This window comes from Mauremys mutica, chromosome 23 (genome assembly GCF_020497125.1).
Source record: "Mauremys mutica isolate MM-2020 ecotype Southern chromosome 23, ASM2049712v1, whole genome shotgun sequence".
Lineage (NCBI taxonomy): Eukaryota > Metazoa > Chordata > Testudines > Geoemydidae > Mauremys > Mauremys mutica.
In genome coordinates this window covers 8,089,369-8,117,218 of record NC_059094.1, presented here as the reverse complement: position 1 = coordinate 8,117,218, position 27,850 = coordinate 8,089,369, and positions in this window count along the sequence as shown.

Below are 27,850 nucleotides of genomic sequence, written 5' to 3'. Positions count from 1 at the left end.
TTGCGTTGCAGGAGTGCTGAGAGGCCCAGTGCCATTGTGCTAGGCACTGTGTGCAACATTTTCAAAAGCACCTAAATGACTTAAGAGCTGAAATCCCATTTATTAAAACTCACTTAGCCTCCTAAGGCCCAGATCCCCTAACTGCACTCTCTGCAAGTTTACAGATGACACTAAACTGGGAGGAGTGGTCGATACACTGGAGGGTAGGGATAGGATACAGAGGGACCTAGACAAATTGGAGGATTGGGCCAAAAGAAACCTGATGAGGTTCAACAAGGACAAGTGCCGAGTCCTGCACTTAGGGCGGAAGAATCCCATGCCCTGCTACAGACTAGGGACCGAGTGGCTAGGAAGCAGTTCTGCAGAAAAAGGACCTAGGGGTTACAGTGGATGAGAAGCTGGATATGAGTCAACAGTGTGCCCTTGTTGCCAAGAAGGCTAACAACATTTTGAGCTGTATAAGTATGGGCATTGCTAGCAGATCGAGGGACGTGATCATTCCCCTCTATTCGACATTGGTGAGGCATCATCCGGAGCAGTGTGTCCAGTTTTGGCCCCACACTACAAGAAGGATGTGGAAAAATTGGAGAGAGTCCAGCGGAGAGCAACAAAAATGATTAGAGGGCTGGAGCACATGACTTATGAGGAGACGCTGAGGGAACTGGGCTTGTTTAGTCTGCAGAAGAGACCAGTGAGGGGGGATTTGATAGCAGCCTTCAATTACCTGAAAGGGGGTTCCAAAGAGGATGGATCTAGACTGTTCTCAGTGGTGGCAGATGACAGAACAAGGAGCAATGGTCTCAAGTTGCAGAGGGGGAGGTTTAGGTTGGATAATAGGAAAACCTTTTTCACTAGGAGGGTGGTGAAGCACTGGAATGGGTTCCATAGGGAGGTGGTGGAATCTCCTTCCTTAGAGGTTTTTAAGGTCAGGCTTGACAAAGCCCTGGCTGGGATGATTTAGCTGAGAATTGGTCCTGCTTTGAGCAGGGGGTTGGACTAGATACCTCCTGAGGTCCCTTCCAACCCTGATATTCTATGATTTCAGCACCTAAATACCTTTGAGGATCTGGGCCTAACAGCCTAACTGTCTTTTGAAAATGAGACTAAGCCACTTAGGATTTTTTGAAAATTTTACCCTGTACATACTTCTCTTCACAGGGGAGAACTTCACTCCTTGGTTACTGTATTTTTTCCCTAATTCCAATTGCCATCAAATATGAGATCTTGTGGATTGTGGTGTCACCAATCTCCATGAAGGTGTCTTCCTGACGAGGAGATTACACAATACAGAGTTCCTTGCTTCCTGACTAGGAGCCAACTCTCTGTGCACCATGTCAAGCTTGTTTGAGATGTACTTTAGTGCTGACGAACTCTTTCCTCATTCTGCTTAATGGTCCTTTGATGGGGTGTTCACCCTACACAAAGCCTGGAAAGGTTACAATGAGTAAGTGAGCCAATTAACTGCCCAGGCTGCACCTGGAGAAGGAGACAGGGAGCTAATTAGAAGAGGCTCATCTGGGCAGGAACAGCTGGGGCTTATATAAACCAAGAAGCTGACCATAGTTGGGGCTGCAGGGAAGGACCCTACGGTTGCCCCCTGGGAGGAGAGAGTGTGGCTTGGTATGCCCAGAGAAGGGGGAGAACCAGAGAGGTAGGCAAAGCTCAGGGGGAAAGCAGCGAGGTATACGATAGGTCAGACCTTGGCTGCGAGAGGGCTCCGAAGCCTGGGTCCCCCTACCGGCCGCTGATGAAGGAGCACTGGTGGGTCAGTGAGCAGGAAGACTGCCTGAGCCCATTTCCCAAGAGGGACTGTGATACCCTGGATGGGGGGCACATGTACGGTGACCTGGCTGGAGTCATGAAGAATAGCTGCAGTTCCTGGAGTGAGAGGGGTCTGCAAGATGAGAGGATGGCAGGAGAGATGCTGCCAGGAGGGTGCGATACCTGGCCAGTGCTAATCCCCAGGATGGCCAACAGGAGGCGCCACTAGCAATGAGTGCACCCTGTGGCAGGTCCCTGTGGTGTATGGAGGGACTCTTGCATTATGGCGATTCAGTTGTGAGATGTAATGGGGTCAGCATGCGCCTCTCATGAGTGCCCCCTTTTCTCTGGCTGATAGAGCCTGCAAACAGTTCCTTTCACGGGGGCGGGGGGGCACCTCTCGTGGATGGCCCTCTTTCTCTTGGTTAAGTGTGATCTTGCTTTTCTTTTTTGGTGTTACATCAGGGTGGTCCCTGCCTCTTGCAAGCACACACAAACACACACCGGCTGCTGGTTCTCGGCAGCACACACGCTGGACCCCCTTCCAGGGTATACAGTCAGGTCTTTCTCAGCCCTGGTATTGGGGTGTAGCTCTAAGAGTTATTCCCCGAGGCAGCTGGGGTCCTTTTCAGCAGTCCTCCCTGGCCTCAGTCTGTAAGCAGACCAGCAGAGCTTGGTACCCTTGGCTGGTCTGGCCAGGTCCTGGGCTCAGTCCCCTGGGATCAGCCTGCCCACCCTGACCTTTTCATGGTCCTGCTGCTACTCGATCCAGCCAACCAGGCACCCAGTCTTCGGCAGCCGTAGTGCCTAGAATGTAATTAAATTAAAATAAATGCTCTCATTGGAAGTAAAAGAGGAGGAGAAGGACCTCGGAGTATTGGTTGATCACAGGATAACTATGAGCCACCAATGTGATATGGCCGTTAAAAAAGCTAATGCGGTTTTAGGATGCATCAGGCGAGGAATTTCCAGCAAAGATAAGGAGGTGTTAGTACCGTTATATAAGGAACTGGTGAGACCTCATATGGAATACTGTGTGCAGTTCTGGTCTCCCATGTTTAAGAAGGATGAATTCAAACTGGAACAGGTTCAGAGACGGGCTACTAGGATGATCCGAGGAATGGAAAACCTGTCTTATGAAAGGACGCTCAAATAGCTTGGCTTGTTTAGCCTAACCAAAAGAAGGCTGAGGGGGGATATGATTGCTCTTTATAAATATCAGAGGGATTAATATTAGGGAGGGAGAGGAATTATTTAAGCTTAGTACCAATGTGGACACAAGAACAAATGGATATAAACTGGACACTAGGAAATTTAGACTTGAAATTAGACGAAGGTTTCTAACCATTAGAGGAGTGAAGTTCTGGAACAGCCTTCCAAGGGGAGTAGTGGGAGCAAAAGACATATCTGGCTTTAAGACTAAGCTTGATAAGTTTATGGAGGGGATGGTATGATGGGATAGCCTAATTTTGGCAATTAATTTGGCAACTGATCTTTGATGATCAGCAGGTAAGTATGCCCAGTGGTCTGTGATGGGATGTTAGATGGGATGGGATCTGAGTTACTACAGAGAATTCTTTCCTGGGTGCTGGCTGGTGAGTCTTGCCCACATGCTCAGGGTTTAGCTGATCACCATATTTGGGGTTGGGAAGGAATTTTCCTCCAGGGCAGATTGGCAGAGGCCCTGGAGGTTTTTCGCCTTCCTCTGCAGCATGGGGCACAGGTCACTTGCTGGAGGATTCTCTGCAGCTTGAGGTCTTCAAACCGCAATTTGGGGACTTCAATAACTCAGACATAGGCTAGGGGTTTGTTATAGAAGTGGATGGGTGAGATTCTGTGGTCTGCGTTGTGCAGGAGGTCAGACTAGATTATCATAATGGTCCCTTCTGACTTTAAAGTCTATGAGTCTATGCTTTATGACACACGAGGAAACCCAGTGTTTCCACCTCCCTCTGCCTAATGACACATTTCTTGCTCTGTTATCGTCTGTTTCCATGGCAGTGACGTCTTTCTCAATGTGTATGTGTGTGTCATTCATTGACCTTCTCTTTTCCACCTTCCACCAAGTGGTAGCCAGTCAAGGGTTCCTCTAAACACCTGGGCTTTTAACATCTGCACAACATGCCCATACCACAGAAGCCTTCCTTCTTGAATCCTTGTCTCTACAGTCTGCTAGTTCTCCTTTGTGGTTATTTCTACATGGAACCTAAACACCCGCAGCTGGCCTCTGCCAGCCGACTCAGGCTTGTGGGCCTCAGGGTAAGAGGCTGTTTAATTGTGGTGTAGACATTCAGGCTTGAGCTCTGGGATCTCCCTTCCCTCACAGGGTCCCCAAACCCAGGCTCCAGCCCAAGCCTGAATGTCTACACTGCAATTAAACCACCCTGTAGTCCAAGCCCAAGTTCCCCAACGTGGACAAGATGTGGATGCTCAATTGCAATGTAGATATATCCTGGAATACATCAGCATTGGGTCCTTTATCCCACCAGCGGACACCATGTGTTCTCTGCAAGGATCTCGCACAGAATGCATTGTTGCCTGTGGTGGCCTTCTGTCATTTCAGATCGGCACCATTCCACTGTGTACCTAACTCCTAGACGGTCACCTAGGCACTTTTGAAAATGCCAGTAGGCACCATACCTTGAGAAAACCTAGCCCTGTGGTATGTCTCTTTTTTGTGCAGTAGTTTAATCCTCTCTGAGGTGCTCCAGCCTGTGAATGGGAGGGGTGAGACTAGGGCCAGTCAACGGTACGCCACAATGTGTAGTTTCAGCCCCTAACATGATGGGGACCTGATCTCATTCAGGACATTCTTCCACACTGTCCCCGATGCCTGCAGCCTTCTCCCTCTCCCAGTTGCCATTGTCGATATCTTAGTGCTACCATGATGCTGACAATAGTACCTGGGCTAGGGAGGGAGTTTCCAGGAATCGGGTGCGGAGTGGATGAACACACGCTGTTCTATTCTAATCTACTTAGGTTCTTACCCCACCCTTATCTGAGCACCTTCCAACATGACTAAACATCTGTCCCGTGTTTCATTCTCTCTCATCCACCCTCCAGGGAGATAACTGTGTGTGCAGTGCAGTGTTTTGGTAGGGCTTTGGTTTTGTATTGCATTTTTAATATGCACATGCTGCTCTGTGTTTACAATGAAGTGACCTTGCACTTAAAGTAGGAGGTGAAGGTTTGTGCTGGTCCTTGGTTCCTGTTGGAGTTTTCTCCACTGTTTCTGATCAGTCCCAAGAAACTGTGTGATCAAGGGCTGTAACGGTCTAGCCCTAATTGATTAAACCTCAAGTGAGGTGGTATTATTATCCCCATTAAATAGAGAAACTGAGGCACAGAGAGGGAAGTGACTTGTCCAGGGTTGGGATTAGAACCCAGAACTCCTGACTCCGACTCTTAAACATTCATCACTAGATAACTCTGCCTCTTTGGCCATTGGACACACACACATTAGCAAGTGACCTGAATTATGAAGTTTGGATCCAGACCTGCATTAGGACTTCCCCATTCAGATCAGGTGTTCCCGTTTGATCCATTATACCAGTTGGCTCTAGCTCTCCAAACATCTCTGAAGTATGGAGTGGGAGTGGAGATTCTGATCCAATTTCCGATTTGGATCCATTTGTCTTTCCACATTGCTCCATTTTACCAGGCAGAATTCTCTATTTCGCTTTTAAAACCCTTCAGCTTGTTTCCCTACTTAAACAAATATAGACTGAGCATTATTTTCCCAGAGGGGTTATGAAATACGCTTTATAATATGAATTGTCATGTACAATAGCACATGTCATATGCACTCGAAATTCTTTTGCACCCTCCTGGGTATAATTACTAGGCAAAAGGAAGAAAGGTTCCTTGAAACCATGAAACAACTTGCAGACCATCTGCCTCCTAGTGCAAATGAAAGCAATTTTATTACTGTCTCAGTCCAGATAAACACAGAGCAAATCAGACATCAGCCAACAAATGCTCTGATCATCTGTGAGATGAAGCCAGGACTGACACTATCTCAGTTCCAATCCTCCCAGAGCCAGCAAGGAAGTTAGCTATGGAAACTCTGGCATAGCGAGAGGTAAATTGCACATACCATCAGCCTAACTCCAATCTTCCATCCCGCTCGTGTTTATGAGTAGCATTGATTTGCAAATGCTGCCCACCTGCCTCAACAGGTGGGAAAATTGATGGGACCGACGGCGGTTGGAACAGCCCCCGGCTGTTGACATGAATAGCTACAGCGGCACAGATACAGTGCTGCAGCTGTGCCCTGTAATGCTGTAGCGCTGATGCTTCTCATATTGATAGAAGGGTTTTTGGTTTTTTTCCCATTGATGCAGGATATCCACCTCTCTGAGGCAGTAACTAGGGCAACAGAAACATTCTTCCATCGCTTGTGCTGCCTCTGCAGTGGAAGTTAGGTCGACCTAACTATGGTGGCTGGGGGCACAAGGTTTCGCACGGCCCTGAGCAATGTAGCTTGGGCGACTACGTTTTAGGGGTGGATCCGACGCCAGTTGAACAGGGCAGAAGAGCACATGCTGAGTGGATACGGGAGTGCCCCGCTCCTTCAGAGTCTCAAGCCACTCATTTGGCTAGCTTGGGAAGGAAGCAAGCTGACTGGGCCCTCGCCCGCCCCTTTCATTAATTTAAACTCTAATCCAGGCCACATGGAGCCTCTTTCTGCTCCATTCCAGCAGCAGCAGGATTTGCTTTCGGGCTGGATTCATCTCTGGTTCCCAGATCCGGGATGCCAGGACAAAGAGGAATTGAGGTGGACTCTGCACATAGGAGAAGCAGGGCTTGGAGAGTAGCAGGGCTGAGACCCCCTTCCTGTGTGTGGGGGGCGGGGGTGCATTCCAGTGGAGGGGTCTGTGTCCTGTTGCAAGGGTTGTACCCATGTCCTCTGGAACTGGCTCAGGAGGAGGCAAGGGACATATGAGAGGCCTGCTGATGATGATAATGCAGCAGCAGGCATTTCAGGTGCCCACTACCAGAACTATTTGGTTGGATCCTGGAAAGATGCGGGCTCTGCTCCCCCCCTCCAGCTCCCAATTGGCTCATGGTGAGGAGTGCTGGGTAAGTGTAGTGAAGGAACCATGGTAGGGAATAGACTTCCTCCAGGGGTATTGGTAGATGGTTCTTAGGGAGATCAACATCGGAATGGTAAGTAAGAGAAGTGAATTTTAATGTTCGGCTAAAGAAGAGAGAAACTTTCTAGCATGCAAGTAGAGGGAGACTGTTCCAGGCATAAGAGGGTATGATTTAAAGTTGTGTGTGGTTGAAGGAAATAACAGAATAAGGTGAGGGGAAGGAGGAGTGCATAGCTAATCAGGGTGGGTGTGGGGAATGATTGCTCTGATGTTGGCATATTATAAAACCAGACATCGAGACGGCCCCAAGCCCCAACCCCAGATCCAAACCCCTCCTGAACATTCGGGGTGATTGAAACAAGAGCTTTTTGGAACGTTGCCATTTTATCAATGCGGAAATGTTGTGCTGAGACACTTTTTGCTTTTGAGGAAAAGGTTTTCCGGTTCTAGACAGGAGCGAGTGAGACTATAGCCAGGTGATGTTGGAGGTGGGAGACGCAGGATCAAATTCCTGTTCTACCACTTGACTTTGATGAAAAACTCTGCTTTGAATCAGGCAAAGCAGTGACTTGCACTCAAGTTTCCTACAGCCCAGCCTAGCCTCCTAACTACCCGCTTGAAATATACATTAAGACCCACCCCTGTTGCCATGATATGCCACTGTCCTCTTCCAGTTGAAACCTGCACTCAGAACTAGGTCTGAACTTTGCAAATGGCCCATATCTTTATGGGCCAAGCCAAAGCCCCAGGTCCAAACATACCCAGACTTTGGGGCGCTTAAAATCTGGGGCTCTCGGACACTTTAGCAATGACCTATAGACACAGGGCAATGTATAATAAAGACAGAAGAGAGATTGTGAAGTGCAGTGGGAAGCCCAGAGGAAGGTACAATTTATATTCATGTTTAAACTGTCCTGACCTTGTTGTGATCCTTGTCTCATCTCCTTCTCCTACCTTCAGCAGTGCTGTCATTGATAAGACTTCGTCCCCGGATGTTCCAGTTAGTCTTTTAATTTGCTTGGTGTCAGCAGTAAATTTTAGCTCTTCAGGTCTCTCAGAATATCTGATCCTGTCAATCCGAAGTGCAGCTGAGGTTTGTTGAACTAGGTGTCCTTAATGGCAATGTGTGATTTCTCACCTTCTCCAGTAATACTCTGCCTTCCCTTTACCTTTTTTTTCCTTAATCCCTTCTCTCATTTAAAACTTATGACCTTTTCTCTCTCCCTATCAGCTTATTCCCTTTACCCTCTTCTGGTGTCTTCTCACAAGCAGGTCAGACTCTCTCCAGGCTCTTTATATCCATTCTGGGAAGTAGCGATTGTGGCCACAGGGTTGAAAGGGGATGTTTAGAATTCTGTCCATCATAACAGAGGGGATCAAGCTTGGATCAAGTGAGATCCATCCCCAATTACTGATATTCTTGTGACTACGGCACTGGCCTAGTTCTTAAGAGACGTGGGTTTTACTCCTGCTGCTACCACGTCCCTTGGGGGTGTGACTATGCCCAATAACCATTCAATTAACTCCCTTTGATAACCCCTTCGCTACAGCCATCTGTAGGCGCCTGCATTGTTTTAGCGATTGCTAAGCACCCATTGTCTTCTGTGGGAGTCACTGGATGCTCAGCACTTTTGACAACCAGGCAAGTTCCTAAATATGGACCTTAATCTTTGTGCGCCAGCTATAAAATAGGGTTGCTGACGCTTCCCCTAACTCACAGGGGCGTGGAGGCTCTCCAGCCCGATGGTGAAAGCTGCCGTACAGGCTGACCGATGGAATGAGAGGTGGGGATGGAGGACCCCTATGGAATCCAAGGCCTTGTAAAGGTCTGATCCAGGCTTTTGCATTTCACAAAGTGATTTCTGAGTTTTGAGTCTTTTCTTCCTCTGTCATTTAAGGTCATTGCTTTTTACCAGAGTCGATCCAGTTCTTTTTAATAACGTTTTCTTAGCGAAGAAGCCAGTCTCACATATTGTGGGAGGGGTTAAAAAAAAAATCCCTCGGCAGCTAGACTGGCCTGAATGGATAACCCATATTTGCTATGCTGAAATGCAGTGGTCCTCAAACTTTTGGACTGGTGACGCCTTTCACACAGCAAGCCTCTGAGTGCGACCCCCCCACCCCTTATACATTAAAAACACTCTTTTATATATTTAACACCATTATAAATGCTGGAGGGAAAGCGGGGTTTGGAGGGATGGCTGTCAGCTCACGACCCCGCAGGTAATATCTTTGCAACCCCCTGAGGGGTCCCAATGCCCCAGCTAGAGATCCCCTGCTATAATGGAATGGGCTAGTACATATGTTTGCTGCTACGCTCTGCTGGATGAAATCAGAACAGCACAACTGTGTTTCATAAGCCCTATATGTCGGTTTGCACACTGCACTGTTGACTGTTTTCCTACCCCCATTCTCAGTGGCCTGGGCTTTTGGAGAAGGAAGATCTATCCCTGCCGCCACTGTGAAGTTCTGAGGAGCCACCGTGGCCATCGTGTACTTGCAATTATGTCCCCATTTTTCTACTGTAGCTTAGCATGAAAATAAATGATGGGATTTATTCATCTAATGGTGCAGGCACAGGTATAGAATCATAGAATCTTAGGGTTGGAAGGGACCTCAGGAGGTCATCTAGTCCAACCCCTGCTCAAAGCAGGACCAAACCCAACTAAATCATCCCAGCCAGGGCTTTGTCAAGCCTGACCTTAAAAACCTCTAAGGAAGGAGAGGTAGGTAGCTAGAAGATGTCTTTAAGCCCGTCCCCTACATGACTTGCCTATGGCTGCAAGGTGAGATGATGCATAACTGGGACCAGAACCCAACTCCGCCAGCATGGATGAATGAGGGAAGCTCCCCTCTAATTGCAAACCTGCAGCGAGGAAGTGACCTACCAGGGAGGGTGCCATTTTTGCAGCTGAAGCATTCCCATCCCAGCTCCTTACAGGTCTGCATGTGATTTATATAGTTATTGTTCCCCATTGTCTGCAGCACATAGATTCATTACCCCGGAGACCAGACTCCCAGGCTTCAGCTTTCCTGTACAGACCACGTATCCATCATTTTGTACAGAGCTCCATGACACAGGCTGAGTCCACAGTAAAGACGTGGCAGGGAATCGGAGCGCATTTGGATGGAGCTGTCTCTGACTGACAATTCAAAACTAAGTTGAGCAATTTTGTTTTCTTTAATGTCTTCCTACTAGTTTGTTTCTCTCCTAAATGTACCCAAATCCAATAGCTTAGACTGTAGATTAAATGAGAGAGATTTACATTATAGAAGTCACAGAGATCGATCAATCAATCTCTCTCCGTTGTGATTTGTGGTCCCTTTATAGATTTATCTGCTTGACAAAGACTGTGGGGTTAACTACATATTTTTACAAGATTACATCCATCTTTCAGTGAAATGGTCTCAACAGCCCTGTCGCTCACAGCACAAATCATTCTTTGTGGCTTCTTTGTCGTTTTTTCCTTGATGTATAAAGAGTTGTGATAGCCACTGCAGTAGGCTGCCCATGAATGTAGTCAATCACTGTGCAGTTAGTGAATTTTGCTGACAGGTTTTTTCCCCTTGTTTCCTTTAGATGATCAGCACAGTGGTGACGTAGTGTAGAAAGATACCCCAGCGAAATATATTTACAGGTTGGATTGAAAAAATCTGTTTCTCAGGGCTTAGTTTTGTGTGTGTGTGTTGTTATCTCACACCCAAACTTTGATCCAGGAGGCAGTTTATATAATAATTATTAACTAATTGAGGAGGGATGATCTTATGGTTCAGGCATTAGATGGGGGATTCGGTAGATCTGGGTTTTATTCCGGCCACAAAATCCATGTGACATTTGGCTGGTCACATGGAGCCAGATTTGTAATGGGACTTAAGTCAAAATCAAAATGAAACATTTCTAGTGGCCCAACTGATTCTTTTTCCCCTGATTTTTGGATGGGCTAAGAAGTGGTGAGGCATTTTGCTTCCACAGAAATCCCCTTCCCTCTGCTGACGGGCTAGAACTCTATTGCTGATTGAGTCCACAACGGGTGAAACTCACCAGGCTGCTCAGGGCCATCACTTAAGCCAATGGCCTTGATCCTGCAAACACCTGCATCACCTTATGGACACAAGTAGCTCCACTGATGTCAATAGCACCATCCCCATTTTGAAGAGGAGGAAATGAATGTCTATGGAGGTGAAGTGACCCACCCAAACTCAAAGTGCATCAGTGGCAAAGCCAGGAATTAGACCCAAGTTTTCTGACTCCCATCCCAATGCTTTATCCACTAGACTCTGCTGCCACTCCTAGTATTACATGAATAAGTTCAAGTAACCTTACTGGAAAGCCTGTTCTGATAAGATCACTCGCCCAATTTCTCAGACTCCGAGAGTTCAGGGACTCATCAGAACTTCTGGATGCTAATCCAAACCAAATCTCAATTCACTATTGATTTTATGTGCCTCCAATACCATCACACTTTCAGAATGTCCATCCCTATCAAAGGGAGGCACCTGCTTGTAAAAGTACATGGCTTACATCCCTAGCAAAATGATTTATTCATTCCAGGCAAGTCAGACTGGAATCTTACACGTTTTAGACAGCTGATGGCCATAGTGTCTTGCATGGTGTGGTTTTGGAGAGCTACTTAACAGCCAGGTGTCTGGCCTCTGTGTATCAGTCAAAGAAAGAAAACTAAGCAAAACAGGGGACACACACACACACACACCTCTTAGAAAGGGTAAAAGAGGAAATGTCAGTTTCAAATGCTTCTCTCCCCCCTCACCCCGCAACCCCGCCCTGCTCTAGTACAGTTCATTGGTAGATACAGACTTTTGGACTGAGCAAATTCAGTTTGACAGCCACAGCAGAATCACTTGTGGATGATTGGGAGATTTTTGTCAGGTTGTACAAATGAATCAGCCAGAGTGATGTTGCACGGGAAACAGAATCTTCCGAAGAACAAAATAGCCCTTCTGGGCCAGAAGTTCACCTTAAACTCAACCATGTGATTGGAAATGTCATGGATGGTGATGGCCTTTGCGAGATGTTAAATGGAAAATCACAGAAGGCTGAAAAAAAAAAGACCCCTTGGGGTCAACGAGGTGACAGTAGAAAATAAGAAGTGGTGTGTGACACTGGGTGCAGCTCACCCCTGTGTGGAATTCACCTTGCTGTTGGGAGCCAGCATGATGACTGTGCATCACTGAAGACCTTATGGCTGAAGTGGGACATGGTGCTTGGCATGGGGTGGATTTCACGCTGACTCCTTTATCGGCAGTCTTAACTGAGAGGCCAAGCACCAGAAAGAACGAGGAATTAATTTACTATGTCATCACTTCACAAAGAGAGAGCCCCTCCAGAGAAAAAGTGAGGCGGTTGGGGATGGGGGGAATCTGACATGCCTCCCATTGATGGTGTTTGTTCTATGGGGATGAGGGGTCTAGTGGATAGGGAACTGGCCTGGGAATCAGGAGACCTAGGTGCTACTTGCTGCTTTGCTGTTTCCCTTAAGCAAGTCACTTCAGCCCAGATCCATGAAGGGATTTAGGCACTTAAATCCCAGATGTAGGTGCCACTTCAATCCACAAAATGCCCATTCAGTGGCTGCCTAAATTGTCCATGCACCAAACTTTGTGCTGCGAATGTCCCTTCGATGTCTCCATTTCTGCCTCCGGGCATGCAACGAGCCACCCTGGCAGACACATGGATGTCTGTGTCACACCAAAGCCCAGTGCAATCCTCAGACCAGATGAAGGTAGGCATTCCATAAGAACAGCCATACTGGGTCAGACCAAAGGTCCATCTAGCCCAGTATCCTTCTTCCAACAGTGTCCAATGCCAGGAGCCCCAGAGGGAATGAACAGACCAGGTTATCACCAAGTGATCCATCCCCTGTCGCCCATTCCCAGCTTCTGGCAAACAGAGGCTAGGGACACTGTCCCTGCCCATCCTGAATAATAGCCATTGATGGACCTATCCTCCATGAACTTATCTAGTTCCTTTTTGAACCTTGTTATAGTCTTGGCCTTCACAACATCCTCTGGCAAGGAGTTCCACAGGTTGACTGTGCGTTGTGTGAAGAAATGTGTCCTTTTGTTTGCTTTAAACCTGCTGCCTATTCATCTCATTTGGTGACCCCTAGTTCTCATGTTATGAGAAGGAGTAAATAACATTTCCTTATCTACTTTCTCCACACCAGTCATGATTTTATAGACCTCAATCATACCTCCCCCCTTTAGTCGTCTCTTTTCCAAGCTGAAAAGTCCCAGTCTTATTAATCTCTCCTCATACGGCAGCTGTTCCATACCCCTAATCATTTCTGTTGCCCTTTTCGGAACCTTTTCCAATTCCAATATATCTTTTTTGAGATGGGGAGACCACATCTGCACACAGTATTCAAGGTGTGGGCGTACCATGGATTATAAAGAGGCAATATGATATTTTTTGCCTTATTATCTATCCCTTTCCTAATGATTCCCCCATCTTTCTTGCCAGCTGGGCCCGCTGCAATGCCCAAGTCCCTTTGTGGGTCTGGGCCTTCTTCTCTCTCTGCTTCCATTTCCCATGGGGGAAATGCCTCTTGCCTCTCTGTGCAGTATACATTGAAATCTACTGATGAAATTCACCTCTGTGCAGAGGACCAGCACAGAGCTAGGATACGTTCCACATAAACCTTCAAAACTGGTCTGAAATACTGCATAGGCCTTTCACTGTCCCTCTGCACAGCAGTGAGTTTCACTGTCTATGAATTAAAGTGTATTATTAATTCTCCAGGACTGTCAACCTGGCCTTTCCACAAGCATCCAGTTCAATAAAGGGAAAAGTATCGTTCCAAAATATATTATTGCTGAGCGCTCTGAAGAGCTCTAGTGTCAGTCTGAAGAATACACGTGGGCCTCCGCTCCCTTGTAGTGCTTGGTGAGCATCTAATCTCCCTGCTGTCATCTCAATACCTCCCTAATACTTGTTTAAACAGATCTAAAATTACCTGTAGCTCTTGTAAAGAAAGGGACGGCGTCCTTCCATTCCACCGGGGTAAATAAGCACTTGAAACGACAGGAGACGGCCGAGCTGCACGCTCCCCTACAATTCAGCCTGCATTAGCTACAGTTGGCATGTGATTTTTATTTTGCTTCTGCTGCAGCTACACCTCTGTTTATCCTTGTTTCCTCGTGGCGCCTTGGCGCTTTTCAGCGAGGCAGCACAGACCCGTAGAGCATTCTTGTTCACGCTGTACAATTAAACGTCAGAGGGTTTCCAGAATGATAGCTGGGATTCTGATCCTCCATATTCCATCTCATCCCCTAAGAGCGATTTGTTGCCCTTGGGTAAGGACACAGCTCCCTGCCCCTGCAAATCTGCAAGAGAAAAAAAGGAAATAGTATAGCTTCTCCCAAGGGCAGCAGGGGATAACTCAGAGCCTAATAATTTGAGCTTGTCACCAGAAGAGAGAGATTTGAATGCTGGGAGCTGGCTTGGTCACAGAATTACTGTGTGGCTGGCTGTCTCTCTTGCTTTGAGAGAGGAGCGATGGGCTAGGGCATATGCCTAGCACTCGAGAGCCGTGGATTTCAGTCCGGACTCAGTCATAAGCTTCCCGTGTGCAACCCAGTTTCCATAATTTAGCATCTCAGGGCCAGATTTTCAAAGGCCTTGCATAATGCAATGATACCCCTTATGGAGAGACCTAAAGCTGAAGATCGGCCCCTGGTGTGATTTCCCCATGGCAGCTTAGGTGATTTTCAAAATCTTCCGTTCAGTTCCCCATCTATGAAACGGAGATTACAGCAGTAGAGGGCGTTGTGAGGGCAAATCCGTTAAAAGAGGGTGACGTTCTCAGATAATACGGGGATGGGGCAGGTAAGTACTGTGGAGAGCCAGTTTTCCTTGCCCAGATAAAGGGGTAATAACACTTCCCTGCCTGACCGAGGCTGAGATCTTCATTAGAAAGGGTGTGAGCTCCTTCTCTGATGTAAGCGGGTGAGCTCCATTGGCTTCATTGGAATGACAATGCCTTCCACCCCCTGGGGGCTCTGGCCAAGGTTTGTAACACTCAACAGTGACTCTGTTTCGAGCTGCAGCCCTAACCTGTGCACAGGGCCCTGATTTCTCAGGTCTCACACGAGCCAGTGTAACTGACCTCCCTGGGGCCAACAGTGGGGTTTAAATCCACAGTCTTTTTCACTAAAAGCATGAACCTCGACTACAAGAGCTGAAGGAAAAAGTCCCCCAGCCGGCACTTGTAGCAGCCCCGTTAACCGCATACATCCATCAGCCATTAGAGGGAGACAAACGCAACAAAGATTTTTCAGCCACGTTTCCTTCGTCAGTGTTTGGGACTTACAGAGCATCTTGCATGGGAGGAGCTCATTGCATGCGAGACGTGGAAGCATTGTTAGCTCCATTTGCACAGAGAGGATAAGGAACTCACCCAGGGTCCCACAATGAGTTAGTTGCAGAGCTTCAGACTAGAATCCATATGTCATGCTGCCGGGTGTGGGACATGGCTAAGAGCGCCAATCTCCAGGCTGGCTGCCAGAATACAGGGCATCTACCCCAGGCTGGTGGTGTGTTCTGTCGTAAGCCCGTAACACATGTCTGCTTTCAAACTACTATGCTAGTTATTATGGCACCATAGACAGTCAAATTTAAGTGACAACTCTTCCACAACTAGGTTGAGGCCAGGCAGCTTATATCGACCTAACCTTGTATGGTAGAGGAGGCCTTAGATCCAGAACTTGAAAGACAGCTGCGTGGATCAGGTGTTTCTTTATACAGCTTGAGCTTTTGATCCTGGCCTTCTGTGACAGGTAATCAGCAGACAATGGCTTCTTCTCAGGGCCTTGCTTCCAAAGGCTGGGTTTTTGCATATCTGGAGCTGGGTAATTCTGAATTAACCTCTCCCCAAGGAATCCCCACGAAATCCACATAACACTTACTAGCACTAAAGTCCATTTGTGTTGGGCCCATTTTCAATATAATCTTCTGAATGCCTAGTTCTTACATTGGTCACATCTCCCCACTAGAGAGGTCACGTACAAGCTCGGACCACAATAATACATAAACTTCCAATAAAGTTTTTCAAAGATATAATCGGAGTCATCCCTGATTTGCAGTGGCCTGAATGAGATCAGAATCAGGGACATTGTCATGTGGATCCAGTGACTAGTAGCAAAAATGTTTCTGTGAACAAAAAGCATATGAATGTTCATGAAGAGCAAGTGAATTGGGAAGATGGACGTGGTCAAAACAGATCTTTGGAGACTGAACAAAACTTTGAGATCTCACTCAGCCAGCGGGCTCACATCCTTCTTGCAGAATAAACTTCTCTGCAAGGGTATCATTCCTCCTTTCATTGAGCCAATTAAATCCTACTGAGTCTCTGTTTTGATTGGGACATAAATGGTGCATTGGGCTGGCCTGCCTTACGGGGGTGAATTTCATCCTTAATGTGCACGTGTGTGTGTGTGTGTATCCAGTGAAATGATTCCCTATTCATGCAGAATCAAGCAATGCAAAGTCCCATTGCAAATGGCCCACTTCTACGTTTATGTGGTTACACACACTGATCCTGGGAGGAAGAAATTTGGCTGTAGGTATGCAGCTCACCATGCTGTCTTCTAATGGGACGCAATCTGTGCTGCAGAAGAAATAAAATAAAGAAGCAAACAAGGCTGACATTTTTCTTGACTTAGTATGTGAGCTGCATGTTATTTCCAGGGCTGCAGATGTAACGTTTTGACATCGTCAGCTCTTTCCTGCTGATCGAGTCACCATTATGAACTAGAGCCCAGCATCAACCCCAAGCTGAGTAAAGGGAATTTCCCCCCTCCCCATCCCCATGTCTCTTTTTTCAGGGAAAGCAATTTCCGTTTGAAATGCACCAGAAGTCCTCCTTGACAAGTCAAATGATTCAGGCCCTTCTGCACGGCGCTGTGGGTGGATCTGTTTTCACAAGGGCAGTGAGTCACCTCAGTCTAAAACTTTGTTTGAAACAGGCGGCCTTGAGAAGCCATTCTTGTCCTCACAGGCTGGGTTCCAAAGCTAGAAAGGGCACCACATTTACTACGGCACCTAGACTGTTGCTTCATAAAGAAAAATGGGTTGTGTCCTTCTGGGGGTGAAGAAAACTTTTCAAAAGTAAATAGCTGCAGTAGCAGCCGATAGCCTGGAAGTCACAATTCCTGGGTTCTCTTCCCAACTCACTGTGTGACTAAGGACAAACCACAACTCCTCTGTCTGTCCCCAGTTTTACAAAACACAGAAGTTCATTCTTAAATCTGTCCCTATTCAGCAAAGGACTTAAGCATACGCTTAATCCCATTGACTTCATGTGCTTAAATCCTTCCCTGAAGCTGAACCTCTGTGCCTCAGGTTTCCCACCCATAATATGGGGATAATGATACTTTCCCACCTTTGTAAAAAAAACCACTTTTGAGACCTGTGGACAAACAGTGCTTTCTACGAGCTAACTGTTGTTCTTAGTCTGGCTGAATCTGACAGGAGCACTGGGAAATGTGCCAGGCATGACATTTGCTGTACAAATATATAGAGTTAAACCTCTGGCTGTATTTCTAAAGACAATAATGGCCATTTTATGGGCCTGATGCTGTGATGGGCTGAATGGCTCCGGTGAGATTCCGCAGTTCCCGTGGCAGGATCAGGACATAAATTAATGCCGAACAGTCCAGGCTCAATTCTCACCCGGTGTAAATCAGCAGAACTCCAATTAAGTCAATGGAGCTGTCATGACTTACACCAGTTGGGGACCTCTTGATAGCGAGGTACGCACCGAGGATCCTCACTGGCCAGGGCTGCATTGCAATTAAATGTCACTCCTGTTCAGTGGACAGCCCATGCGTCTGTTTAGTCCCACCTACGCCCTTCCATTCGCCGGGCCAGGACTTTGAAACAACCAGAAAAGTGGTTGCTCCCCCGGATGATCCAGTCCCAGGTTTTGCACTGAGCTGAATATACACAAAGGCGGGATTTAGACCTTGTATGGGTCTCAGTACTGCATGGGAACCTTGCATGGCAGCAATGACTGAGCTGCCAAAGTCCTGCCCTTGCATGTATTTGGCTCGGGGTAAAACCTGGGCATGGATTCTCTCAATGAACAGCCTGCATTGTTATATTTATTTGTATGATGGTAGCGCCTCAGGTGAAGGACATGGAAGGGATTAGCCCCCAGGCGATTATATGAACTGACCTTTCTGAAGGTCAAAAAACCTCCACCTTTTAGTTTTTCCTTCATTCAGACTGATTCTCCCATCCCTAATAAAACCTCTGCATCACTTTCTTTTCAGCCCTTCTGTGCCGAGACCCACAAAGGGTTAACGCCACCCTCGTTCTGTGTTAAATTGCGCGGCATATGGAATTACAATTCCAAACCATCTGGATTATCATTAGCCATCAGGTGTTGTGCTCATTACACCTGTTATAAAGAGAGAGGATAATTAAAGGGGGGGAGCGGGGAATTATATTCCGCTCACAGCATTGGTGCATTTTATCAAGACCGTCCTGTCTCTTTTGGCTACGCGACCAGAGCACATTTTGCAATATGCAAAATAAACACCATTTGCATGAGGCGGAAGTAAAGATGAGGGAACCTTCTTAGCCCAAGCAGATGTTTTTCATTAGAAAATAATTTGTCAAAGGGTAGAGAGACTCATATTACTAATTTTCAGAACAGCTTCTCTTTACTGTGGAGGGTAACTAGACTCAATTTAATTGCAAATAGGCTGCATGGCCCCCAGAATAAGGGAAGGAGCAATTCCCCGAGACGTGAGCTACTTGCTTAATCAAAGTCTTTCCCAGGAAAGGGCCAGTATCGCATTTCCCCCGTGTTCTCCTGCAAAGGCTGGTTGTGGGGGCTATGGCTTTCCAATGTAACCATGTCTGCTGGGCATCCATCCTCGGGGCTGGTCCCATTAGTGCCAAGCAAGTAGCATGTCACGTTGCCAGGTAGGATCTCTAGGAAGAGGAAGGGCACCACTTAAATCACGCACCCAGAGGCATGGAAGTGTTTACCCAGAGATAATGTAGAACATCTTAAGGAGCGATGGAACAAAACAAAATTCTGTATGGGATGCCCTGCCCGCTTGCCTCTTCATTGGCAGTGTGGTTGAGTGTCTAGGGCACAGGCTTGGGAGCAAAGACAGCTGGGTTCTTGTCCTACCGCTGACGCTTACCTGCTGTGTGAGCATAAGCAAATCACTGGCTCTCTGTGCCTCAGTTTCCCCTCCCTGACTCATCGTCTGTCTTTGGGGTAGGGACTGTCTCTTACTAGGTTGTGTCCAATGCCTAGTTGTAGGCACTGTTGGAACATAAGTGCCAATAATGGCACTGTAATCGGTTGGTCGGGGCTTGACCCTCCAGTGGGCCGGAGGGGAGCCACACCGACTCCCTTCTGTTCTCCTGCTGGTCTTTTAGGAGTCACAGGGAACAACGTTAGACCGCCAGGCCCTCTGGTGCAGGGGCTGGGCAGACAGTAGTTCAAATAGGCCCAGGCCCTCTGGGGCAGGGGCTGGGCAACAGTAGCACAGATAAGCCCTGGCCCCCTGGAGCAGGGCAGGGCAACAGCAGTTCAAATAAGCCCTGGCCCTCTGGAGCACGGCAGGGCAACAGCAGTTCAGATAAGCCCTGGCCCTCTGGAGCAGGGCAGGGCAACAACAGCTCAGATAAGCCCTGGCCCTCTGGAGCAGGGCAGGGCAACAGCAGCTCAGATAAGCCCTGGCCCTCTGGGGCAGGGGCTGGGCAACAGTAGCACAGATAAGCCCTGGCCCTCTGGAGCAGGGCAGGGCAACAGCAGTTCAAATAAGCCCTGGCCCTCTGGAGCAGGGCAGGGCAACAGCAGTTCAAATAAGCCCTGGCCCTCTGGAGCAGGGCAGGGCAACAGCAGCTCAAATAAGCCCTGGCCCTCTGGAGCAGGGCAGGGCAACAGCAGCTCAGATAAGCCCTGGCCCTCTGGAGCAGGGCAGGGCAACAGCAGCTCAGATAAGCCCTGGCCCTCTGGAGCAGGGCGGGGCAACAGCAGCTCAGATAAGCCCTGGCCCTCTGGAGCAGGGCGGGGCAACAGCAGCTCAGATAAGCCCTGGCCCTCTGGAGCAGGGCGGGGCAACAGCAGCTCAGATAAGCCCTGGCCCTCTGGAGCAGGGCGGGGCAACAGCAGCACAGATAAGCCCTGAACGTCTGGAGCAGGGCGGGGCAACAGCAGCACAGATACGCCCTGGCCCTCTGGAGCAGGGCGGGGCAACAGCAGCACAGATAAGCCCTGGCCCTCTGGAGCAGGGCGGGGCAACAGCAGCTCAGATAAGCCCTGGCCCTCTGGAGCAGGGCGGGGCAACAGCAGCTCAGATAAGCCCTGGCCCTCTGGAGCAGGGCGGGGCAACAGCAGCTCAGATAAGCCCTGGCCCTCTGGAGCAGGGCGGGGCAACAGCAGCTCAGATAAGCCCTGGCCCTCTGGAGCAGGGCGGGGCAACAGCAGCTCAGATAAGCCCTGGCCCTCTGGAGCAGGGCGGGGCAACAGCAGCACAGATAAGCCCTGGCCCTCTGGAGCAGGGCGGGGCAACAGCAGCACAGATAAGCCCTGGCCCTCTGGAGCAGGGCGGGGCAACAGCAGCACAGATAAGCCCTGGCCCTCTGGAGCAGGGCGGGGCAACAGCAGCACAGATAAGCCCTGGCCCTCTGGAGCAGGGCGGGGCAACAGCAGCACAGATAAGCCCTGGCCCTCTGGAGCAGGGCGGGGCAACAGCAGCACAGATAAGCCCTGGCCCTCTGGAGCAGGGCGGGGCAACAGCAGCACAGATAAGCCCTGGCCCTCTGGAGCAGGGCGGGGCAACAGCAGCTCAGATAAGCCCTGGCCCTCTGGAGCAGGGCGGGGCAACAGCAGCTCAGATAAGCCCTGGCCCTCTGGAGCAGGGCGGGGCAACAGCAGTTCAGATAAGCCCTGGCCCTTTGGAGCAGGGCAGGGCAACAACAGTTCAAGTAAGGGGCTCAGCTCTTCAGGCAGGGCTGAGCAAACAACCGGTACGTCCAGATCTTTGGGTCGGGGTGCCGGTGTGAGGGGGGGAGACTGCCACCCGTGAGTGGGGCGGCAGGGGGGACACAGGCCCACCCACTCCACTGTGTCCCAGCCCGGGGCCCTGGCAGCGGCGTGGATCTGCTGCAGTCAGTGGGGATCCTGGCCGCAACACACTGACATGGGCATGTCGGTGCCCTCAGCCGGACAGGGGTCGGCTACCCCCGGGCTCCATTCCATCCCCCCCTCACGGCCTACCTCGTCGGTCGCACTGGGTTCAGGCCAGTCCATCTGCATCGGCTCCGGTGGAGGGCTTGGCGGCAGGTCCGGCAGCTCCTCCGGGCAGTCGGGCCAGGCCTGCTCGGGCGGTTCCTCCGGGTAACAGCAGGGCCTAGGGGGCTCCTCGTCGGGGCGGTCGCCAGGCAGCTCGGAGGTCTCCTCGTCGTAGCGCCCGCTCGGCAATCATGGGGGCTCCTCCCAGTACCGGGTCCGGGGAGGCTCCGAGGGCTCCTCGTCGTAGTGGGCGCGAGGCAGCTCCGGCCAGGCCGGGCAGCCGCCTCGGGCCGGGGAGGGTTCCCGGTAAGGAGCTCCCGCCGGCACGTCTGCTCCCGGCAGTGGCTGGGTGCTGACTGAGCTTGGGCACGCTCCTTTTCTACTTCCTGCCCCGCCCCTTGACTTCCGGGGGGCGGGGACTGGGGGCGGAAGTTCCGCCCACTGAGGTGTTGGCAGGGCAGCTCCCTCTGCCGGGCAGGAGGGGAGCCACACCGTCTCACTACAGGCACCAATATATATAGACGGGCAGAAGCAAAACTCGAGGTCTCTAGACCAAGACAGACAAGACAGAAATTGAGCATTAGCCTAAATGTGGGGGGGGGACAGATGCATAGATAGATTAACTAACATGCCAGGGCACACAGAGAACCAGGAATTGAAGCCAGATCTGCTGAGTTCCACTCCAGTGTGGCAGGTTTAGCTGTGCCTCCTCGTACTTCCATGGTCCCTCTCGCTAGCGTGTGAGGACTGGAGTTTCCACCTTGTGTAATCAGCGGCACTCCCATTGCACAGGTGTAAATGATGACGCAAGTTACAAGGCCGTGAGGAAACTGGCCCGCTGGCCCCAGGGATGCGTGAACAAGGTGTTCATAGCCCTTCTTTCCCCCTTCTGCCTTCCTGAGCCTTTGCCTCAAACATGAAACAAATGTTATGCTGGCGTCTGAAGAAGTGCTGTTACTTTTCCTCCTCACCTCGTGTGCTTCTCATATTTGCTTCTCCGCTTCCCATTTCCAGACATGACTGCATGTGCAGACATATCAGTGGATTGAAGGCTGCTCTGGTGGTCATATCGAGGCAGACAGTGCTGGATTGCTAACCAGGTAGCCTGTCCTTAGGCATAACGAGTGGGGTCCCACAGGGATCGGTTCTGGGGCTGGTTCTGTTCAATATCTTCATCAATGATTTAGATAATGGCATAGAGAGCACACTTATAAAGCTTGCGGATGATACCAAGCCGGGAGGGGTTGCAAGTGCTTTGGAAGATAGGATTAAAAATCAAAATGATCTGCACAAACTGGAGAAATGGTCTGAAGTAAATAGGATGAAATTCAATAATGACAAATGCAACATGCTCCACTTAGGAAGGAACAATCAGTTGCACACACACAAAATGGGAAATGACTGCCTAGGAAGGAGCACTGCGAAAAGGGATCTGGGGGTCATAGTGGATCACAAGCTAAATATGAGTCAACACTGTTGCAAAAAGCAAACATCATTCTGGGATGTAGTAGCAGGAATGTTGTAAGCAAGACACGAGAAGTAATTCTTCCGCTCTACTCTGCGCTGATTAGGCCTCAGCTGGAGTATTGTGTCCAGTCCTGGACACCACATTTCAGGAAGGATGTGGAGAAATTGGAGAAAGTCCAGAGAAGAGCAACAAAAATGATTAAAGGTCTTGAAAACATGACCTATGAGGGAAGATTGAAAAAATTGGGTTTGTTTAGTCTGGAGAAGAGACGACTGAGAGGGGACATGATGACAGTTTTCAAGTGCATAAAAGGTTGTTACAAGGAGGAGGGAGAAAAATTGTTCTTTTTAACCTCTGAGGATAGAACAAGAAGCAATGGGCTTAAATTGCAGCAAGGGAAGTTTAGGTTGTACATTAGGAAAAACTTCCTATCAGATTGGTTAAGCACTGGAATAAATTGCCTAGGGAGGTGGTGGAGTCTCCATCATTGGGGATTTTTACGAGCAGGTTGGACTAACACCTGTCATGGATGGTCTAGATAATACTTAGTCCTGCCTTGAGTGCAGGGGACTGGACTAGACGACCTCACGAGGTCCCTCCAGTTCTGTGATTCTACCCTTCAGCCCGGAATTTGCAGACTCAAGCCCTTTATGTGGTTACTCTAAAGGATCCCAACTTTTTTTATGCCTATTCAAATTGAAAGCAAGTTTTCCCAACCCTTCCAGTTTTGTCCATCACTAGCTCATAAAAATGTTTTATCCTATAATAGCCTTAGGGATGTACAAACTCAGAATATATAGAATCATAGTCTTTCTCAAACAGGAGGCGTTTATTAAATAAAACAACTATAGACATGAGCAGGCATCCAAACATCTCTAGTTCCAGCTTTGTATCCTTTGTTCACCAGGATCTCTGTACAGCACCAAGACACATGTAGCAGCTGAATAATATATTGAAGATACATATCTCATTAGCCAAACTGTGTCCTGCTAAGGAACATCTGTGTGCACTAGATCAGCAAAATCCCAGAGATTCACCTGCAACTCAAACGGGGTATGGACCCTTTCTTGAGGTTTGAAAGTCGAAACAGCTTGGACTGTGTTCGTTTTGTGTTTGTGTACGCACTCAAAGTGTGTATGCATGTATATCTGTGCATCCCCCATGTGTGTGTTTGTCTTCTGTGAGTATATGTGCCCACATGTGTGTGTTTGTGTATGTGCACACAGTGTGTGCCTGTACATGCTCTCTGTGCGTATATGTATGCATACTGTGAGAGAATGTGTGCGTGCTTTGTGGATGCATACTGCCTGTACTCTTTCTGTGTATATGCATGCATGCTGTGTGTGCATAGTGTGTTGTATGTATGTGTGTTCTCTCCATGCTCATGTATGGATATGCATGAATATGCGTGTACTCTATGTATGTATATGCATGTTGTTGATGCTGTCAGAGTTCAAGGTAATTGCATCAGTATTCTCCTTCCATGCTCCACCAAGGGCACCCCAAAGATATTTCAGACCATTGCCATATATGTCACAGGTCTGTTCTGTATATGTTGGGTGTATGCTCTGTGTGCGTATTCTCTGTGTATAGATTCATGTTGTGTGCCTTTAGTCTCTGTGTTTATATATGTATGCATGGTGTGTGCATGTAGATATGGAAATGCTGTATGCTCTGTGGGTGTGCACCTTTGTGAGTGTGTGCACACAGTGTGTGCACAGAGTGTGTGCGTGTGTAAACTCGCTTTCTGTGTTATGAGGTTTTGCTTCTGGAGAGTTTTAAGAAAGATTAAGTCATGCAGTGAGCACTGTTCAGCGTATGCCTGGTATTCCAGCTCAGATTTCATTAGCACCAGCAGTTTGGGGGCAGAGGTTGACTCTTCTCCTGCCTGTACAGTTGCTCAGAATTCAAACATCAATAAAAATAACCAACCAAAAAAGCCAACAACACACCAGCTCAGAGTCCAGGAACCAGGGCGCTGATGGAACAGATTGAGGCAACTGCAGGAGAGTCCTAGCATGTGCTGCTTACTCACATCAGGGTTGCTTGTTTCCTGAAGCCCAAAGCCTGGGTGTGTGACCTACATCCACAACACGGCATTTAAAAAGAACTTCACAGCCCTTGGCTTCAATAGTTCCAATGATCTTTGCTCAGACTTTAAGCTATGAAAGACGAGTCTTCCTTATTCCAGCCTAGAGTCTTAACAGTTCAGCAGCCTAGTAGGGGTCTCCTGGCTTGCAGGGTGAATCCCACTGAGTTCCTGTGTAAAAAACAAAACAAAAGCCCCTCTGTTTCTGTAGAGCAGAAAGGAATTTCAAGTCAGCAGGGGTGAATACCTGGTTCCACTGGAGTCAATGGTAAGCCTCCTGTTGACTTCAGCGGAGCCAGGATTTCAAACCAGAATTGTATTAGGCCTTTGTCTCTTCTAGCAAGTTGTACGATTTTAAGTCTAGCAGAACAGTCCCAGTGGTGTAGCCCCCTCCTCCCGAATTTGGAGGCAGCTGTATCAGTCTAAAGATGCTTTATGCCAGCAGAGCTATTCCCACATGGGAAGGGGAATAAGATGCACCGCTAGAATGGTTTTACACTGGCATCTGAGCTAGGTGCGCTGGTGTAACTAAAGCAATAAAAAAATGACACCTCTGTGCCTAGCGCTTATCTGACACCTTTCATCTTTATATTTCAAAATCACTTTAAAAAGAGAGCAGTGACATTATCCCCATTGTATAGATGGGGAAACTGAGGCACACAGCAGGAATTCATTTGGCTAAGATCAGGCAGCAGGTTAGTGTTAAAGTTAACAACTGAACCCACAGCTCCTGGATCCCAACTTAGTGTCCTATCCACTAGGCTATGCAACCCCCCAAAATAATCTAATTATACCAGTACAAAGCCTGTATGTAGAACAGCCCCCCACACACACACTTTTGTAAGGATTTTTTTGTTGTTGTTCACAGTGGAGTAATCAACAGCGGTTGCAACTCAAAATGTTTGAGGGTTCAGTTTGACAAGCTTCTGAGTAAGGGCTTGTCTATACTGGAACGCTGAGGGAAATTAGTCCAGATTAACTAAAGGTGTGAATTTAAAGTAGATTAGGTGACCCGCGTTAAAACCTTGTGGGAAGCTCTCACTCGGAATTAAAGTGGATTTAATTTGGTTTATCTTAAAGCACATTTTAAGTAAGCACATTTTGAATGAGAGAGTAATTAAAGACCTTGAAGTAAACTCTGAATTTGTCTGTAAAAGCAGAAAACCCCAAACAAGAGACTCGGAGTTGATTCCAATCAGTTTGTTCAAACTGGGTCTGAGGTTATGTCTATACTGCAGTCTGAGGTGCTCAGGTAGAGGGGGACATGGCTCAGCGTTCACCTCGCACTCCGTGTCAGTACCCGGCCCAAGCTGGGGAAGCTAATGATCCAACCAACAGGCCAAATGCAGAGATGAATCCTGGTTGCACGCGACCTGCAGAATGTTTCGCATATGCTAAGAAGCAGCGGCTCACGTAGACATACCCAAGATCGTTTTAATTTAGCTGCATGAATGTGGTCACAGGCTAGCAAGGTAAGTACGGACCTTGGGTTCTGCGCCGTTTGTGCACCCCCCTCTGTCATGTCTTCACTGACAGAAACTAGCTTTCTTCCCAGATCTGTCTACACTTCTCTGATAGACTCCTCCATAAGGCACAGATCTCTGGATGCGGGAACTCAGGACAAACAAAACCCTCAGAAAACTCCTTCGATAGAGATCCTCTATACAGCACATTCCCTTTCCTGCGCCCACAGTCCATTACCAAACATTACGTCAAATCTCAAACCTTCGTGGAGACCCCTCACTCCAGGAATACTTGGCCTAGTATCTTTGCCTTTTCTTAGCCAGGACAGGCAATTATTTATAATCACATTTGCACGCAAACATTTACACAAATTTTAACCAAAATAAAAAATATATATATGGTGGAATTGGGGGTTAAATATGCAAGAGAGAGCAACAGCAAATTCACTGCATGCATGAGCTGGTGCAACTGATGCTTGGAGTCAGGAGGAATTGCACCTGCTTTGTGGCTTGCCAATGGCCTGGAAAATCTAACAGTGGGGAGTGGGGACTGGGAGCACATTGGATATATCGGGGGAGAGGCTGCACATCAGGAAGCAGGTGTATCTATTGTGGGTACTGGGACGGGCAGACCTAGGGTCACTCAAAACGAAAGGCCCACCCCGTCGACTGAGGAGGAGAAACCACTGAAGCCAGTTGACAAGTGGTTCCAGGTGACAACAAATGAAAAGCAGGGATGGGAGTGAGGATGATCAGGCGAAAACAAGGGATCCAAAGGGGAACACCAAGCAGAGAATGCCGGACAGCACCCACTGCTCCTCAAAGGAATTCAGTGGATGTCGCCCAGAGGAGCTCTGTCCAGAGATCTGATGCAACAAGGGACTGGAAACGGGCCCCCCAAGTTTCAAACCACCCTTCTGTTGAGCCTCCTCCTTCTAGTGCGGCAGACGGCCATCTTGGCCAGTGCCAGGAGGAGGCTGATGACTTTGTGGGGGCACAAACGGGAGTGCAAATATAAGGAGGAGTGGGGAAAAAATGCAGCCAGAACATCAGCAAGAGGTTCTGCAGGAGCCACAAAGGGGCTGCAACCTGACGCCCTCTATGCAGATGCGTGCGAGGTCTCCCTCTCACTGCAGCAGGGGTAGGTGTCGGAGGACTCCATAAATCACTCCAACCGCACACCCATTGCTCATGACTCCATGAAGGAGCCCAGAGAGCAGTCGTAAGGAACTCTAAGCTGATGTAATTATATATTTATGGTCCACGTCTGCCCTCAGTTACACCCTCCCATCCCCTCTAAGTTAAATGGCATTGCACACGTGAACTGGAGGGTGGAATTTAGCCTGGGATTTTTTCAAAGGAGCCTAAAGGAGTTGGGTGCCTAAATCCCATTGCAGTCCAATGACTGCTGAGTGCCTAATTCCCTTGGGCTTCTTTGGCAATCCTGGCCTTAGCCCTTGGCAGCTGGAAAGTGTGACAGACACTATCTCTGAAATTGAGTGCAGCCCCAGGTCTAAATCCTCCAGCCAGATCCTGTAGCTCAAACGAGGAATAAGGACCAGTCAGTCACAGTAGTTATCATCACCTGCACGTTCCTTTCAAATTCTTGCAATAGTTTTCTCAGCCTCTTTTCATCCTCCTATTCTGGAACTGAAATCTGCACTGGCTGCCAGCAAAGGTTCCTATTGATTTTT